This window comes from Phyllobates terribilis, unplaced genomic scaffold (assembly GCF_046119375.1).
Source record: "Phyllobates terribilis strain yellow unplaced genomic scaffold, ASM4611937v1 Scaffold_12__6_contigs__length_324123572, whole genome shotgun sequence".
In the NCBI taxonomy this organism is placed as follows: domain Eukaryota; kingdom Metazoa; phylum Chordata; class Amphibia; order Anura; family Dendrobatidae; genus Phyllobates; species Phyllobates terribilis.
In genome coordinates this window covers 177,571,716-177,589,830 of record NW_027362772.1, presented here as the reverse complement: position 1 = coordinate 177,589,830, position 18,115 = coordinate 177,571,716, and the positions used below count along the sequence as shown (strand labels likewise).

The following is an 18,115-nucleotide window of genomic DNA, read 5'->3' as shown; positions in this document are numbered from 1 at the left end:
AAAATGATAGAAACTTGAGAACTGAGCACTTTTAACTTTTGAGGAAAATAATATTTTTTGTAATTTTTCCTTCATTCTGGACGTCATCACTTTGTTTTATTTTAGTTTGACTTAGCTGTATGAGGATTTAAAGGAAACCTGATAGCTGATACGGGCAGCATGTATCAGACACTAGCTGAATGATTTCAGCCATTTATGTTTGACTATGAATCGCTGTGGCATTACTGAGACAAATATGCTTCAAAAATATGCCAGGAACAAAGCTGTTTGGGGAAAAAGCCAGGAAGGCAAAAAACACAAGCCCCAACTCAGGACCGTCATCTTTCATTCTAAAAGTAGGGGTTTCTACGTTAATGGTAAGACAAAGAATCCACAGATTTGGCATTTCTCTAGCGAGGAGAGCCCACTTAAAATGTATGGGGTGCTTGTCTCCATAAGCGCAAGCTGGGCACTAAACTGGCTTATTTGCAATTCTGGATGTTGCAGAGTGAAAACACCTGTTGGACAATAATAGTAATTGCCGTTGTTGATTAATTCATTGTGAGGAGTAATTTATAAAATGGGATCACTTTGGAGGGGTTTCTGCTGTTTTGGTACTTTTTGAACTCCTCAAATGTCACCCTCAAAATATTCTTGCAAAATCTGCAATCCCAAAACCCAAATAGCGCTCTTACTTTCAAAGCGCTGCTGTGTGACCAAACAGTAGTTTCTGAAGACATATGGGGCATCACCGCATTTCAATGAAATTGTGCAACTTTAGATATTTTCACAAGAAAAACTAAATATATATTGATCTAAATTTAAAATTAATATAAAGTACAATGTGTTACAAAATAACACTATCAGAATCACGGGGATATGTTAAGCATTCCAGTATTATTGCCACATAAAGTGATACATGTCAGATTTAAAAAACGGTGCTTGATCATGAAGCTCAAAATTGGCTGTAACTAATAGGTTACAAATCAATATTAAAATAAAAGAAATCATGGTATATTTCCTTTCATCACAAGTAATGCTCATCTTTCTACTGCTTAGCTTAGAAAGAGTTAAATTACAAAAGCCAGAAGAAGTCATGATGGTCGAGTGGTCTAAGGCGCTGCGTTCATTTCACATTTTCTCCTGGAGGTGTGGGTTCGAATCCCATTTCTGACATTAACATTTTCTTTCAAGAAATTGTACAGCTTCACTCCTGTTACTGATCAGTTGGGGTTCCGCTCTATTGGTGGCAATCTCAAATCTAAAACTAAAAGTTATGGGGCTTAGCAAAACCAGTTATCAATGTTGGCACTTTGGCAGTATTCCTGGGGGTCCTTGAGGCAAATCTTAAATGTCCTGAATTTGTGCTTTCACAAAAGACTTCTGGGAACATCAAATAGTTTCTTTGTGCATATGTTAGTTGTTGCTTTGGCATCGGATAAATACTGTGGATAGGAAAATGGGAGGGAATATTTCATCTCTATGTGTTCTCTGTCCCTATTAGGGCAGAGAGTTAACCTCCTAAGGTGCTGTCGTGGAAGATTCCTAGAAACCGAATTACCAGTAAGTCTAATTTCAGATTTTTTTACCTCAGGCATCAATAGACTATAAATATACTTAATAAACAAAAGCTAAAAGAGCAGATGAACATAGTTTAACAAGTCTGAAATGCGCATGTGATACTGACATCAAAGTTTCACCACATTTTGGGACAAATGTTTTCACTTTCAACATTAACAATCAGTAGAATATTTTCTCTAAATTTGCATCTCCTTTCTTCACTCCAATTGTTTGCACCTAAGAAGAAAATAAAGCTTGATGCAACATTATGCTTACAAATTGTGTTTTATGCTCAATCATCACCTGTCCTACAGAGACACAGTCAGAATTACCCTGGCGAATTGAGTAAATTTGAAAATGTAAAAAAAATGCAGAATTGCTTTTTTTTTCTATTCATTCACAAAGAATTAATGTAAGTTCTTAAATATGTACAAAAAGTAGCGGGACTTTCAAATATAGATAACCTTGCAAAAACAAGTCAAAGTAAAAATAAATACATCCAGTTGTGACATCTACAGTGTGTTGAACATTCCTGAATCTAAATGTGTCCTGCCGAAATAGCTCAGTTGGGAGAGCGTTAGACTGAAAATCTAAAAGTCCCGGGTTTCGGCAAAAGTTTTCTTCTTCACCCATTAAATTTTAAGCAGAAAATAAACAAAGCATATGGACTGGCTGTTTACAGAGAATGTAAAAATCCTAATCATTATAACTATCTACAGGAAATAAAATGATAGAAACTTGAGAACTGAGCACTTTTAACTTTTGAGGAAAATAATATTTTTTGTAATTTTTCCTTCATTCTGGACATCTTCACTTTGTTTTATTTTAGTTTGACTTAGCTGTATGAGGATTTAAAGGAAACCTGATAGCTAATACGGGCAGCATGTATCAGACACTAGCTGAATGATTTCAGCCATTTATGTTTGACTATGAATCGCTGTGGCATTACTAAGACAAATATGCTTCAAAAATATGGCAGGAACAAAGCTGTTTGGGGAAAAAGCCAGGAAGGCAAAAAACACAAGCCCCAACTCAGGAAAGTGATCTTTCATTCTAAAAATAGGGGATTCTACATTAATGGTAAGACAAAGAATCCACAGATTTGGCATTTCTCTAGTGAGGAGAGCCCACTTAAAATGTATGGGGTGCTTGTCTCCATAAGCGCAAGCTGGGCACTAAACTGGCTTATAAGCAATTCTGGATGTTGCAGAGTGAAAACACCTGTTGGAAAATAATAGTAATTGCCGGTGTTGATGAATTCATTGTGAGGAGTAATTTATAAAATGGGATCACTTTGGAGGGGTCTCTGCTGTTTTGGTACTTTTGGAACTCCGCAAATGTCACCCTCAAAATATTCTTGCAAAATCTGCATTCCCAAAACCCAAATAGCGCTCTTACTTTCAAAGTCCTGCTGTCTGACAAAACAGTAGTTTCTGAAGACATATGGGGCATCACCGCATTTCAATGAAATTGTGCAACTTTAGATATTTTCACAAGAAAAACTAAATATATATTGACCTAAATTTAAAATTAATATAAAGTACAATGTGTTACAAAATAACACTATCAGAATCACGGGGATTTGTTAAGCATTCCAGTGTTATTGCCACATAAATTGATACATGTCAGATTTAAAAAACGGTGCTTGGTCATGAAGCTCAAAATTGGCTGTAACTAATAGGTTACAAATCAATATTAAAATAAAAGAAATCATGGTATATTTCCTTTCATCACAAGTAATGCTCATCTTTCTACTGCTTAGCTTAGAAATAGTTAAATAACAAAAGCCAAAAGAAGTCTGGATGGCCGAGCGGTCTAAGGCGCTGCGTTCAGGGCGCTGCGTTCAGTTCGCAGTCTCTCCTGGAGGCGTGGGTTCGAATCCCACTTCTGACATTAGCATTTTCTTTCAAGAAATTGTACAGCTTCACTCCTGTTACTGACTAGTTGGGGGTCGGCTCTATTGGTGGCAATCTCAAATCGAAAACTAAAAGTGATTGGGCTTAACAAAACCAATTCTCAACGTTGGCATTTTGGCAGTATTCCTGGGGGTCCTTGAGGCAAATCTTAAATGTCCTGAATTTGTGCTTTCAAAAAAGACTTCTGGGAACATCAAATAGTTTCTTTGTGCATATGTTAGTTGTTGCTTTGGCATCGGTAAAATACTGTGGATAGGAAAATGGGAGGGACTATTTCATCTCTATGTGTTCTCTGTCCCTATTAGGGCAGAGAGTTAACCTCCTAAGGTGCTGTCGTGGAAGATTCCTAGAAACCGAACTACCAGTAAGTTTAATTTCAGATTTTTTTACCTTAGGCATCAATAGACTATAAATATACTTAATAAACAAAAGCTAAAAGAGAAGATGAACATAGTTTAACAAGTCTGAAATGCGCATGTGATACTGACATCAAAGTTTCACCACAATTTGGGACAAATGTTTTCACTTTCAACATTAACAATCAGTAGAATATTTTCTCTAAATTTGCATCTCCTTTCTTCACTCCAATTGTTTGCACCTAAGAAGAAAATAAAGCTTGATGCAACATTATGCTTACAAATTGTGTTTTATGCTCAATCATCACCTGTCCTACAGAGACACAGTCAGAATTACCCTGGCGAATTGAGTAAATTTGAAAATGTAAAAAAAATGCAGAATTGCTGTTTTTTTCTATTCATTCACAAAGAATTAATGTAAGTTCTTAAATATGTACACAAAGTAGCGGGACTTTCAAATATAGATAACCTTGCAAAAACAAGTCAAAGTAAAAATAAATACATCCAGTTGTGACATCTACAGTGTGTTGAACATTCCTGAATCTAAATGTGTCCTGCTGAAATAGCTCCGTTGGGAGAGCGTTAGACTGAAGATCTAAAAGTCCCGGGTTTCGGCAAAAGTTTTTTTCTTCACCCATTAAATTTTAAGCAGAAAATAAACAAAGCATATGGACTGGCTGTTTGCAGAGAATGTAAAAATCCTAATCATTATAACTATCTACAGGAAATAAAATGATAGAAACTTGAGAACTGAGCACTTTTAACTTTTGAGGAAAATAATATTTTTTGTAATTTTTCCTTCATTCTGGACGTCATCACTTTGTTTTATTTTAGTTTGACTTAGCTGTATGAGGATTTAAAGGAAACCTGATAGCTAATACGGGCAGCATGTATCAGACACTAGCTGAATGATTTCAGCCATTTATGTTTGACTATGAATCGCTGTGGCATTACTGAGACAAATATGCTTCAAAAATATGGCAGGAACAAAGCTGTTTGGGGAAAAAGCCAGGAAGGCAAAAAACACAAGCCCCAACTCAGGAAAGTCATCTTTCATTCTAAAAATAGGGGTTTCCACGTTAATGGTAAGACAAAGAATCCACAGATTTGGCATTTCTCTAGCGAGGAGAGCCCACTTAAAATGTATGGGGTGCTTGTCTCCATAAGCGCAAGCTGGGCACTAAACTGGCTTATTTGCAATTCTGGATGTTGCAGAGTAAAAACACCTGTTGGAAAATAATAGTAATTGCCGGTGTTGATGAATTCATTGTGAGGAGTAATTTATAAAATGGGATCACTTTGGAGGGGTCTCTGCTGTTTTGGTACTTTTGGAACTCTGCAAATGTCACCTTCAAAATATTCTTGCAAAATCTGCATTCCCAAAACCCAAGTAGCGCTCTTACTTTCAAAGTCCTGCTGTGTGACAAAACAGTAGTTTCTGAAGACATATGGGGCATCACCGCATTTCAATGAAATTGTGCAACTTTAGATATTTTCACAAGAAAAACTAAACATATATTGACCTAAATTTACCATTAATATAAAGTACAATGTGTTACAAAATAACACTATCAGAATAACGGGGATATGTTAAGCATTCCAGTATTATTGCCACATAAAGTGATACATGTCAGATTTAAAAAACGGTGCTTGATCATGAAGCTCAAAATTGGCTGTAACTAATAGGTTACAAATCAATATTAAAATAAAAGAAATCATGGTATATTTCCTTTCATCACAAGTAATGCTCATCTTTCTACTGCTTAGCTTAGAAAGAGTTAAATTACAAAAGCCAGAAGAAGTCACGATGGCCGAGCGGTCTAAGACGCTGCGTTCATTTCAAAGTTTCTCCTGGAGGTGTGGGTTCGAATCCCACTTCAGACATTAACATTTTCTTTCAAGAAATTGTACAGCTTCACTCCTGTTACTGATCAGTTGGGGTTCCGCTCTATTGGTGTCAATCTCAAATCTAAAACTAAAAGTTATGGGGCTTAGCAAAACCAGTTATCAATGTTGGCACTTTGGCAGTATTCCTGGGGGTCCTTGAGGCAAATCTTAAATGTCCTGAATTTGTGCTTTCACAAAAGACTAATGGGAACATCAAATAGTTTCTTTGTGCATATGTTAGTTGTTGCTTTGGCATCGGATAAATACTGTGGATAGGAAAATGGGAGGGAATATTTCATCTCTATGTGTTCTCTGTCCCTATTAGGGCAGAGAGTGACCCTCCTAAGGTGCTGTCGTGGAAGATTCCTAGAAACCGAATTACCAGTAAGTCTAATTTCAGATTTTTTTACCTCAGGCATCAATAGACTATAAATATACTTAATAAACAAAAGCTAAAAGAGCAGATGAACATAGTTTAACAAGTCTGAAATGCGCATGTGATACTGACATCAAAGTTTCACCACATTTTGGGACAAATGTTTTCACTTTCAACATTAACAATCAGTAGAATATTTTCTCTAAATTTGCATCTCCTTTCTTCATTCCAATTGTTTGCACCTAAGAAGAAAATAAAGCTTGATGCAACATTATGCTTACAAATTGTGTTTTATGCTCAATCATCACCTGTCCTACAGAGACAGAGTCAGAATTACCCTGGCGAATTGAGTAAATTTGAAAATGTAAAAAAAATGCAGAATTGCTTTTTTTTTCTATTCATTCACAAAGAATTAATGTAAGTTCTTAAATATGTACAAAAAGTAGCGGGACTTTCAAATATAGATAACCTTGCAAAAACAAGTCAAAGTAAAAATAAATACATCCAGTTGTGACATCTACAGTGTGTTGAACATTCCTGAATCTAAATGTGTCCTGCCGAAATAGCTCAGTTGGGAGAGCGTTAGACTGAAGATCTAAAAGTCCCGGGTTTCGGCAAAAGTTTTCTTCTTCACCCATTAAATTTTAAGCAGAAAATAAACAAAGCATATGGACTGGCTGTTTACAGAGAATGTAAAAATCCTAATCATTATAACTATCTACAGGAAATAAAATGATAGAAACTTGAGAACTGAGCACTTTTAACTTTTGAGGAAAATAATATTTTTTGTAATTTTTCCTTCATTCTGGACATCTTCACTTTGTTTTATTTTAGTTTGACTTAGCTGTATGAGGATTTAAAGGAAACCTGATAGCTAATACGGGCAGCATGTATCAGACACTAGCTGAATGATTTCAGCCATTTATGTTTGACTATGAATCGCTGTGGCATTACTAAGACAAATATGCTTCAAAAATATGGCAGGAACAAAGCTGTTTGGGGAAAAAGCCAGGAAGGCAAAAAACACAAGCCCCAACTCAGGAAAGTGATCTTTCATTCTAAAAATAGGGGTTTCTACATTAATGGTAAGACAAAGAATCCACAGATTTGGCATTTCTCTAGTGAGGAGAGCCCACTTAAAATGTATGGGGTGCTTGTCTCCATAAGCGCAAGCTGGGCACTAAACTGGCTTATTTGCAATTCTGGATGTTGCAGAGTGAAAACATCTGTTGGAAAATAATAGTAATTGCCGGTGTTGATGAATTCATTGTGAGGAGTAATTTATAAAATGGGATCACTTTGGAGGGGTCTCTGCTGTTTTGGTACTTTTGGAACTCCGCAAATGTCACCCTCAAAATATTCTTGCAAAATCTGCATTCCCAAAACCCAAATAGCGCTCTTACTTTCAAAGTCCTGCTGTCTGACAAAACAGTAGTTTCTGAAGACATATGGGGCATCACCGCATTTCAATGAAATTGTGCAACTTTAGATATTTTCACAAGAAAAACTAAATATATATTGACCTAAATTTAAAATTAATATAAAGTACAATGTGTTACAAAATAACACTATCAGAATCACGGGGATTTGTTAAGCATTCCAGTGTTATTGCCACATAAATTGATACATGTCAGATTTAAAAAACGGTGCTTGGTCATGAAGCTCAAAATTGGCTGTAACTAATAGGTTACAAATCAATATTAAAATAAAAGAAATCATGGTATATTTCCTTTCATCACAAGTAATGCTCATCTTTCTACTGCTTAGCTTAGAAATAGTTAAATAACAAAAGCCAAAAGAAGTCTGGATGGCCGAGCGGTCTAAGGCGCTGCGTTCAGGGCGCTGCGTTCAGTTCGCAGTCTCTCCTGGAGGCGTGGGTTCAAATCCCACTTCTGACATTAGCATTTTCTTTCAAGAAATTGTACAGCTTCACTCCTGTTACTGACTAGTTGGGGGTCGGCTCTATTGGTGGCAATCTCAAATCGAAAACTAAAAGTGATTGGGCTTAACAAAACCAATTCTCAACGTTGGCATTTTGGCAGTATTCCTGGGGGTCCTTGAGGCAAATCTTAAATGTCCTGAATTTGTGCTTTCAAAAAAGACTTCTGGGAACATCAAATAGTTTCTTTGTGCATATGTTAGTTGTTGCTTTGGCATCGGTAAAATACTGTGGATAGGAAAATGGGAGGGACTATTTCATCTCTATGTGTTCTCTGTCCCTATTAGGGCAGAGAGTTAACCTCCTAAGGTGCTGTCGTGGAAGATTCCTAGAAACCGAACTACCAGTAAGTTTAATTTCAGATTTTTTTACCTTAGGCATCAATAGACTATAAATATACTTAATAAACAAAAGCTAAAAGAGAAGATGAACATAGTTTAACAAGTCTGAAATGCGCATGTGATACTGACATCAAAGTTTCACCACAATTTGGGACAAATGTTTTCACTTTCAACATTAACAATCAGTAGAATATTTTCTCTAAATTTGCATCTCCTTTCTTCACTCCAATTGTTTGCACCTAAGAAGAAAATAAAGCTTGATGCAACATTATGCTTACAAATTGTGTTTTATGCTCAATCATCACCTGTCCAACAGAGACACAGTCAGAATTACCCTGGCGAATTGAGTAAATTTGAAAATGTAAAAAAAATGCAGAATTGCTGTTTTTTTCTATTCATTCACAAAGAATTAATGTAAGTTCTTAAATATGTACACAAAGTAGCGGGACTTTCAAATATAGATAACCTTGCAAAAACAAGTCAAAGTAAAAATAAATACATCCAGTTGTGACATCTACAGTGTGTTGAACATTCCTGAATCTAAATGTGTCCTGCTGAAATAGCTCCGTTGGGAGAGCGTTAGACTGAAGATCTAAAAGTCCCGGGTTTCGGCAAAAGTTTTTTTCTTCACCCATTAAATTTTAAGCAGAAAATAAACAAAGCATATGGACTGGCTGTTTGCAGAGAATGTAAAAATCCTAATCATTATAACTATCTACAGGAAATAAAATGATAGAAACTTGAGAACTGAGCACTTTTAACTTTTGAGGAAAATAATATTTTTTGTAATTTTTCCTTCATTCTGGACGTCATCACTTTGTTTTATTTTAGTTTGACTTAGCTGTATGAGGATTTAAAGGAAACCTGATAGCTAATACGGGCAGCATGTATCAGACACTAGCTGAATGATTTCAGCCATTTATGTTTGACTATGAATCGCTGTGGCATTACTGAGACAAATATGCTTCAAAAATATGGCAGGAACAAAGCTGTTTGGGGAAAAAGCCAGGAAGGCAAAAAACACAAGCCCCAACTCAGGAAAGTCATCTTTCATTCTAAAAATAGGGGTTTCCACGTTAATGGTAAGACAAAGAATCCACAGATTTGGCATTTCTCTAGCGAGGAGAGCCCACTTAAAATGTATGGGGTGCTTGTCTCCATAAGCGCAAGCTGGGCACTAAACTGGCTTATTTGCAATTCTGGATGTTGCAGAGTAAAAACACCTGTTGGAAAATAATAGTAATTGCCGGTGTTGATGAATTCATTGTGAGGAGTAATTTATAAAATGGGATCACTTTGGAGGGGTCTCTGCTGTTTTGGTACTTTTGGAACTCTGCAAATGTCACCTTCAAAATATTCTTGCAAAATCTGCATTCCCAAAACCCAAGTAGCGCTCTTACTTTCAAAGTCCTGCTGTGTGACAAAACAGTAGTTTCTGAAGACATATGGGGCATCACCGCATTTCAATGAAATTGTGCAACTTTAGATATTTTCACAAGAAAAACTAAACATATATTGACCTAAATTTACCATTAATATAAAGTACAATGTGTTACAAAATAACACTATCAGAATAACGGGGATATGTTAAGCATTCCAGTATTATTGCCACATAAAGTGATACATGTCAGATTTAAAAAACGGTGCTTGATCATGAAGCTCAAAATTGGCTGTAACTAATAGGTTACAAATCAATATTAAAATAAAAGAAATCATGGTATATTTCCTTTCATCACAAGTAATGCTCATCTTTCTACTGCTTAGCTTAGAAAGAGTTAAATTACAAAAGCCAGAAGAAGTCACGATGGCCGAGCGGTCTAAGACGCTGCGTTCATTTCAAAGTTTCTCCTGGAGGTGTGGGTTCGAAGCCCACTTCAGACATTAACATTTTCTTTCAAGAAATTGTACAGCTTCACTCCTGTTACTGATCAGTTGGGGTTCCGCTCTATTGGTGTCAATCTCAAATCTAAAACTAAAAGTTATGGGGCTTAGCAAAACCAGTTATCAATGTTGGCACTTTGGCAGTATTCCTGGGGGTCCTTGAGGCAAATCTTAAATGTCCTGAATTTGTGCTTTCACAAAAGACTAATGGGAACATCAAATAGTTTCTTTGTGCATATGTTAGTTGTTGCTTTGGCATCGGATAAATACTGTGGATAGGAAAATGGGAGGGAATATTTCATCTCTATGTGTTCTCTGTCCCTATTAGGGCAGAGAGTGAACCTCCTAAGGTGCTGTCGTGGAAGATTCCTAGAAACCGAATTACCAGTAAGTCTAATTTCAGATTTTTTTACCTCAGGCATCAATAGACTATAAATATACTTAATAAACAAAAGCTAAAAGAGCAGATGAACATAGTTTAACAAGTCTGAAATGCGCATGTGATACTGACATCAAAGTTTCACCACATTTTGGGACAAATGTTTTCACTTTCAACATTAACAATCAGTAGAATATTTTCTCTAAATTTGCATCTCCTTTCTTCATTCCAATTGTTTGCACCTAAGAAGAAAATAAAGCTTGATGCAACATTATGCTTACAAATTGTGTTTTATGCTCAATCATCACCTGTCCTACAGAGACACAGTCAGAATTACCCTGGCGAATTGAGTAAATTTGAAAATGTAAAAAAAATGCAGAATTGCTTTTTTTTTCTATTCATTCACAAAGAATTAATGTAAGTTCTTAAATATGTACAAAAAGTAGCGGGACTTTCAAATATAGATAACCTTGCAAAAACAAGTCAAAGTAAAAATAAATACATCCAGTTGTGACATCTACAGTGTGTTGAACATTCCTGAATCTAAATGTGTCCTGCTGAAATAGCTCAGTTGGGAGAGCGTTAGACTGAAGATCTAAAAGTCCCGGGTTTCGGCAAAAGTTTTCTTCTTCACCCATTAAATTTTAAGCAGAAAATAAACAAAGCATATGGACTGGCTGTTTACAGAGAATGTAAAAATCCTAATCATTATAACTATCTACAGGAAATAAAATGATAGAAACTTGAGAACTGAGCACTTTTAACTTTTGAGGAAAATAATATTTTTTGTAATTTTTCCTTCATTCTGGACATCTTCACTTTGTTTTATTTTAGTTTGACTTAGCTGTATGAGGATTTAAAGGAAACCTGATAGCTAATACGGGCAGCATGTATCAGACACTAGCTGAATGATTTCAGCCATTTATGTTTGACTATGAATCGCTGTGGCATTACTAAGACAAATATGCTTTAAAAATATGGCAGGAACAAAGCTGTTTGGGGAAAAAGCCAGGAAGGCAAAAAACACAAGCCCCAACTCAGGAAAGTGATCTTTCATTCTAAAAATAGGGGTTTCTACATTAATGGTAAGACAAAGAATCCACAGATTTGGCATTTCTCTAGTGAGGAGAGCCCACTTAAAATGTATGGGGTGCTTGTCTCCATAAGCGCAAGCTGGGCACTAAACTGGCTTATTTGCAATTCTGGATGTTGCAGAGTGAAAACACCTGTTGGAAAATAATAGTAATTGCCGGTGTTGATGAATTCATTGTGAGGAGTAATTTATAAAATGAGATCACTTTGGAGGGGTCTCTGCTGTTTTGGTACTTTTGGAACTCCGCAAATGTCACCCTCAAAATATTCTTGCAAAATCTGCATTCCCAAAACCCAAATAGCACTCTTACTTTCAAAGTCCTGCTGTCTGACAAAACAGTAGTTTCTGAAGACATATGGGGCATCACCGCATTTCAATGAAATTGTGCAACTTTAGATATTTTCACAAGAAAAACTAAATATATATTGACCTAAATTTAAAATTAATATAAAGTACAATGTGTTACAAAATAACACTATCAGAATCACGGGGATTTGTTAAGCATTCCAGTGTTATTGCCACATAAATTGATACATGTCAGATTTAAAAAACGGTGCTTGGTCATGAAGCTCAAAACTGGCTGTAACTAATAGGTTACAAATCAATATTAAAATAAAAGAAATCATGGTATATTTCCTTTCATCACAAGTAATGCTCATCTTTCTACTGCTTAGCTTAGAAATAGTTAAATAACAAAAGCCAAAAGAAGTCTGGATGGCCGAGCGGTCTAAGGCGCTGCGTTCAGGGTGCTGCGTTCAGTTTGCAGTCTCTCCTGGAGGCGTGGGTTCAAATCCCACTTCTGACATTAGCATTTTCTTTCAAGAAATTGTACAGCTTCACTCCTGTTACTGACTAGTTGGGGGTCGGCTCTATTGGTGGCAATCTCAAATCGAAAACTAAAAGTGATTGGGCTTAACAAAACCAATTCTCAACGTTGGCATTTTGGCAGTATTCCTGGGGGTCCTTGAGGCAAATCTTAAATGTCCTGAATTTGTGCTTTCAAAAAAGACTTCTGGGAACATCAAATAGTTTCTTTGTGCATATGTTAGTTGTTGCTTTGGCATCGGTAAAATACTGTGGATAGGAAAATGGGAGGGACTATTTCATCTCTATGTGTTCTCTGTCCCTATTAGGGCAGAGAGTTAACCTCCTAAGGTGCTGTCGTGGAAGATTCCTAGAAACCGAACTACCAGTAAGTTTAATTTCAGATTTTTTTAGCTTAGGCATCAATAGACTATAAATATACTTAATAAACAAAAGCTAAAAGAGAAGATGAACATAGTTTAACAAGTCTGAAATGCGCATGTGATACTGACATCAAAGTTTCACCACAATTTGGGACAAATGTTTTCACTTTCAACATTAACAATCAGTAGAATATTTTCTCTAAATTTGCATCTCCTTTCTTCACTCCAATTGTTTGCACCTAAGAAGAAAATAAAGCTTGATGCAACATTATGCTTACAAATTGTGTTTTATGCTCAATCATCACCTGTCCTACAGAGACACAGTCAGAATTACCCTGGCGAATTGAGTAAATTTGAAAATGTAAAAAAAATGCAGAATTGCTGTTTTTTTCTATTCATTCACAAAGAATTAATGTAAGTTCTTAAATATGTACACAAAGTAGCGGGACTTTCAAATATAGATAACCTTGCAAAAACAAGTCAAAGTAAAAATAAATACATCCAGTTGTGACATCTACAGTGTGTTGAACATTCCTGAATCTAAATGTGTCCTGCTGAAATAGCTCCGTTGGGAGAGCGTTAGACTGAAGATCTAAAAGTCCCGGGTTTCGGCAAAAGTTTTTTTCTTCACCCATTAAATTTTAAGCAGAAAATAAACAAAGCATATGGACTGGCTGTTTGCAGAGAATGTAAAAATCCTAATCATTATAACTATCTACAGGAAATAAAATGATAGAAACTTGAGAACTGAGCACTTTTAACTTTTGAGGAAAATAATATTTTTTGTAATTTTTCCTTCATTCTGGACGTCATCACTTTGTTTTATTTTAGTTTGACTTAGCTGTATGAGGATTTAAAGGAAACCTGATAGCTAATACGGGCAGCATGTATCAGACACTAGCTGAATGATTTCAGCCATTTATGTTTGACTATGAATCGCTGTGGCATTACTGAGACAAATATGCTTCAAAAATATGGCAGGAACAAAGCTGTTTGGGGAAAAAGCCAGGAAGGCAAAAAACACAAGCCCCAACTCAGGAAAGTCATCTTTCATTCTAAAAATAGGGGTTTCCACGTTAATGGTAAGACAAAGAATCCACAGATTTGGCATTTCTCTAGCGAGGAGAGCCCACTTAAAATGTATGGGGTGCTTGTCTCCATAAGCACAAGCTGGGCACTAAACTGGCTTATTTGCAATTCTGGATGTTGCAGAGTAAAAACACCTGTTGGAAAATAATAGTAATTGCCGGTGTTGATGAATTCATTGTGAGGAGTAATTTATAAAATGGGATCACTTTGGAGGGGTCTCTGCTGTTTTGGTACTTTTGGAACTCTGCAAATGTCACCTTCAAAATATTCTTGCAAAATCTGCATTCCCAAAACCCAAGTAGCGCTCTTACTTTCAAAGTCCTGCTGTGTGACAAAACAGTAGTTTCTGAAGACATATGGGGCATCACCGCATTTCAATGAAATTGTGCAACTTTAGATATTTTCACAAGAAAAACTAAACATATATTGACCTAAATTTACCATTAATATAAAGTACAATGTGTTACAAAATAACACTATCAGAATAACGGGGATATGTTAAGCATTCCAGTATTATTGCCACATAAAGTGATACATGTCAGATTTAAAAAACGGTGCTTGATCATGAAGCTCAAAATTGGCTGTAACTAATAGGTTACAAATCAATATTAAAATAAAAGAAATCATGGTATATTTCCTTTCATCACAAGTAATGCTCATCTTTCTACTGCTTAGCTTAGAAAGAGTTAAATTACAAAAGCCAGAAGAAGTCACGATGGCCGAGCGGTCTAAGACGCTGCGTTCATTTCAAAGTTTCTCCTGGAGGTGTGGGTTCGAATCCCACTTCAGACATTAACATTTTCTTTCAAGAAATTGTACAGCTTCACTCCTGTTACTGATCAGTTGGGGTTCCGCTCTATTGGTGTCAATCTCAAATCTAAAACTAAAAGTTATGGGGCTTAGCAAAACCAGTTATCAATGTTGGCACTTTGGCAGTATTCCTGGGGGTCCTTGAGGCAAATCCTAAATGTCCTGAATTTGTGCTTTCACAAAAGACTTCTGGGAACATCAAATAGTTTCTTTGTGCATATGTTAGTTGTTGCTTTGGCATCGGATAAATACTGTGGATAGGAAAATGGGAGGGAATATTTCATCTCTATGTGTTCTCTGTCCCTATTAGGGCAGAGAGTGAACCTCCTAAGGTGCTGTCGTGGAAGATTCCTAGAAACTGAATTACCAGTAAGTCTAATTTCAGATTTTTTTACCTCAGGCATCCATAGACTATAAATATACTTAATAAACAAAAGCTAAAAGAGCAGATGAACATAGTTTAACAAGTCTGAAATGCGCATGTGATACTGACATCAAAGTTTTACCACATTTTGGGACAAATGTTTTCACTTTCAACATTAACAATCAGTAGAATATTTTCTCTAAATTTGCATCTCCTTTCTTCATTCCAATTGTTTGCACCTAAGAAGAAAATAAAGCTTGATGCAACATTATGCTTACAAATTGTGTTTTATGCTCAATCATCACCTGTCCTACAGAGACACAGTCAGAATTACCCTGGCGAATTGAGTAAATTTGAAAATGTAAAAAAAATGCAGAATTGCTGTTTTTTTCTATTCATTCAAAAAGAATTAATGTATGTTCTTAAATATTTACGCAAAATAGCAGGACTTTCAAATATAGATAATCTTGCAAAAACAAGTCAAAGTAAAAATAAATACATCCAGTTGTGACCTCTACAGTGTGTTGAACATTCTTGAATCTAAATGTGTCTTGCCAAAATAGCTCAGTTGGGAGAGCGTTAGACTGAAGATCTAAAGGTCCCTGGTTCAATCCTGGTTTTCAGCAAAAGTTTTTTTCTTCACCCATTAAATTTTAAGCAGAAAATAAACAAAGCATATGGACTGACTGTTTACAGAGAATGTAAAAGTCCTAATCATTTTAACTATCTACAGGAAATAAAATTATAGAAACTTGAGGAATGAACATTTTTAACTTTTGAGGAAAATAATATTTTTTGTAATTTTTCCTTCATTCTGGATGTCATCACTTTGTTTAATTTTAGTTTTGACTTAGCTGTATGAGGAATTAAAGGAAACCTGATAGCTAATACGGGCAGCATGTATCAGACACTAGCTGAATGATTTCAGCCATTTACGTTTGACTATGAATTGCTGTGGCATTACTGAGACAAATAAGCTTCAAAAATATGGCAGGAACAAAGCTGTTTGGGGAAAAAGCCAGGAACGCAAAAAACAAAAGCCCCAATTCAGGACCGTCATCTTTCATTCTAAAAATAGCGGTTTCCACGTTAATGGTAAGACAAAGAATCTACAGATTTGGCATTTCTCTAGCGAGGAGAGCCCACTTAAAATGTATGGGGTGCTTGTTTCCATAAGCGCAAGCTGGGCACTAAACTGGCTTATTTGCAATTCTGGATGTTGCAGAGTGAAAACACCTGTTGGACAAAAATAGTAATTGCCGGTGTTGATGAATTCATTGTGAGGAGTAATTTATAAAATAGGATCACTTTCGAGGGGTTTCTGCTGTTTTGGTACTTTTGGAACTCCGCAAATGTCACCCTCAAAATATTCTTGCAAAATCTTCATTCCCAAAACCCAAATAGCGCTCTTACTTTCAAAGCCCTGCTGTGTGACCAAACAGTAGTTTCTGAAGGCATATGGGGCATCACTGCATTTCAATGAAATTGTGCAACTCTAGATATTTTCACAAGAAAAACTAAATATAAATTGACCTAAATTTACCATTAATATAAAGTACAATGTGTTACAAAATAACACTATCAGAATCACGGGGATATGTTAAGCATTCCAGTGTTATTGCCACATAAAGTGATACATGTCAGATTTAAAAAACGGTGCTTGGTCATGAAGCTCAAAATTGGCTGTAACTAATAGGTTACAAATCAATATTAAAATAAAAGAAATCATGGTATATTTCCTTTCATCACAAGTAATGCTCATCTTTCTACTGTTTAGCTTAGAAAGAGTTAAGTTACAAATGGAAGAACAAGTCAGGATGGCCCAGAGGTCTAAGGTGATTCATTCAGGTCGTAGTCTCTGTTTGAGGTGTGGGTTTGAATCCCACTTCTGAAATTAACATTTTCTTTCAAGAAATTGTACACCTTCACTCCTGTTACTGATCTGTTGGGGTTCTGCTCCAATTGAAAACTAAAAGTGATGGGGCTTAGCAAAACCAATTCTCAACGTTGGCACTTTGGCAGTGTTCCTGGGGGTCCTTGAGGCAAATCTTAAATGTCCTGAATTTGTGCTTTCACAAAAGACTTCTGGGAACATCAAATAGTTTCTTTGTGCATATGTTAGTTGTTGCTTTGGCATCGGAAAAATACTGTGGATAGGAAAATGAGAGGGACTATTTCATCTCTATGTGTTCTCTGTCCCTATTAGGGCAGAGATTGAACCTCCTAAGGTGTTGTCGAGGAAGATTCCTAGAAACCGATTTACCAGTAAGTCTAATTTCAGATTTTTCTACCTCAGGAATCAATGGACTATAAATATACTTAATAAACAAAAGCTAAAAGAGCAGATGAACATAGTTTAACAAGTCTGAAATGCACATGTGATACTGACATCAAAGTTTCACCACATTTTGGGACAAATGTTTTCACTTTCAACATTAACAATCAGTAGAATATTTTCTCTAAATTTGCATCTCCTTTCTTCACTCCAATTGTTTCCACCTAAGAAAAAATAAAGCTTGATGCAACATTATGCTTACAAATTGTGTTTTATGCTCAATCATCACCTGTCCTACAGAGACACAGTCAGAATTACCCTGGTGAATTGAGTAAATTTGAAAATGAAAAAAAAAATGCAGAATTGCTGTTTTTTTCTATTCATTCACAAAGAATTAATGTAAGTTCTTAAATATGTACACAAAGAAGCGGGACTTTCAAATATAGATAATCTTGCAAAAACAAGCCAAAGTAAAAATAAATACATCCAGTTGTGACATCTACAGTGTGTTGAATATTCCTGAATCTAAATGTGTCCTGCCGAAATAACTCAGTTGGGAGAGCGTTAGACTGAAGATCTAAAGGTCCCTGGTTCAATCATGGGTATCGGCAAAAGTGTTTTTCTTCACCCATTAAATTTTAAGCAGAAAATAAACAAAGCATATGGACTGACTGTTTACAGAG

General features: G+C 35.9%; 3 non-coding genes across 3 annotated transcripts; all 3 read left to right on the top strand.

The window, feature by feature from the left end:
* Positions 1-3,335: 3,335 nt before the first annotated feature.
* On the top strand, positions 3,336-3,432 carry TRNAL-CAG (transfer RNA leucine (anticodon CAG)). Its single transcript is given in 2 exon segments — positions 3,336-3,373; positions 3,388-3,432. It is a non-coding gene; the product is annotated as a tRNA-Leu (tRNA).
* Positions 3,433-7,875: 4,443 nt separating this feature from the next.
* TRNAL-CAG (transfer RNA leucine (anticodon CAG)) lies at positions 7,876-7,972 on the top strand. The gene is given in 2 exon segments: positions 7,876-7,913; positions 7,928-7,972. It is a non-coding gene; the product is annotated as a tRNA-Leu (tRNA).
* A 7,738-nt stretch (positions 7,973-15,710) lies between these two features.
* On the top strand, positions 15,711-15,783 carry TRNAF-GAA (transfer RNA phenylalanine (anticodon GAA)). Its single transcript has one exon. It is a non-coding gene; the product is annotated as a tRNA-Phe (tRNA).
* Positions 15,784-18,115: the final 2,332 nt, after the last annotated feature.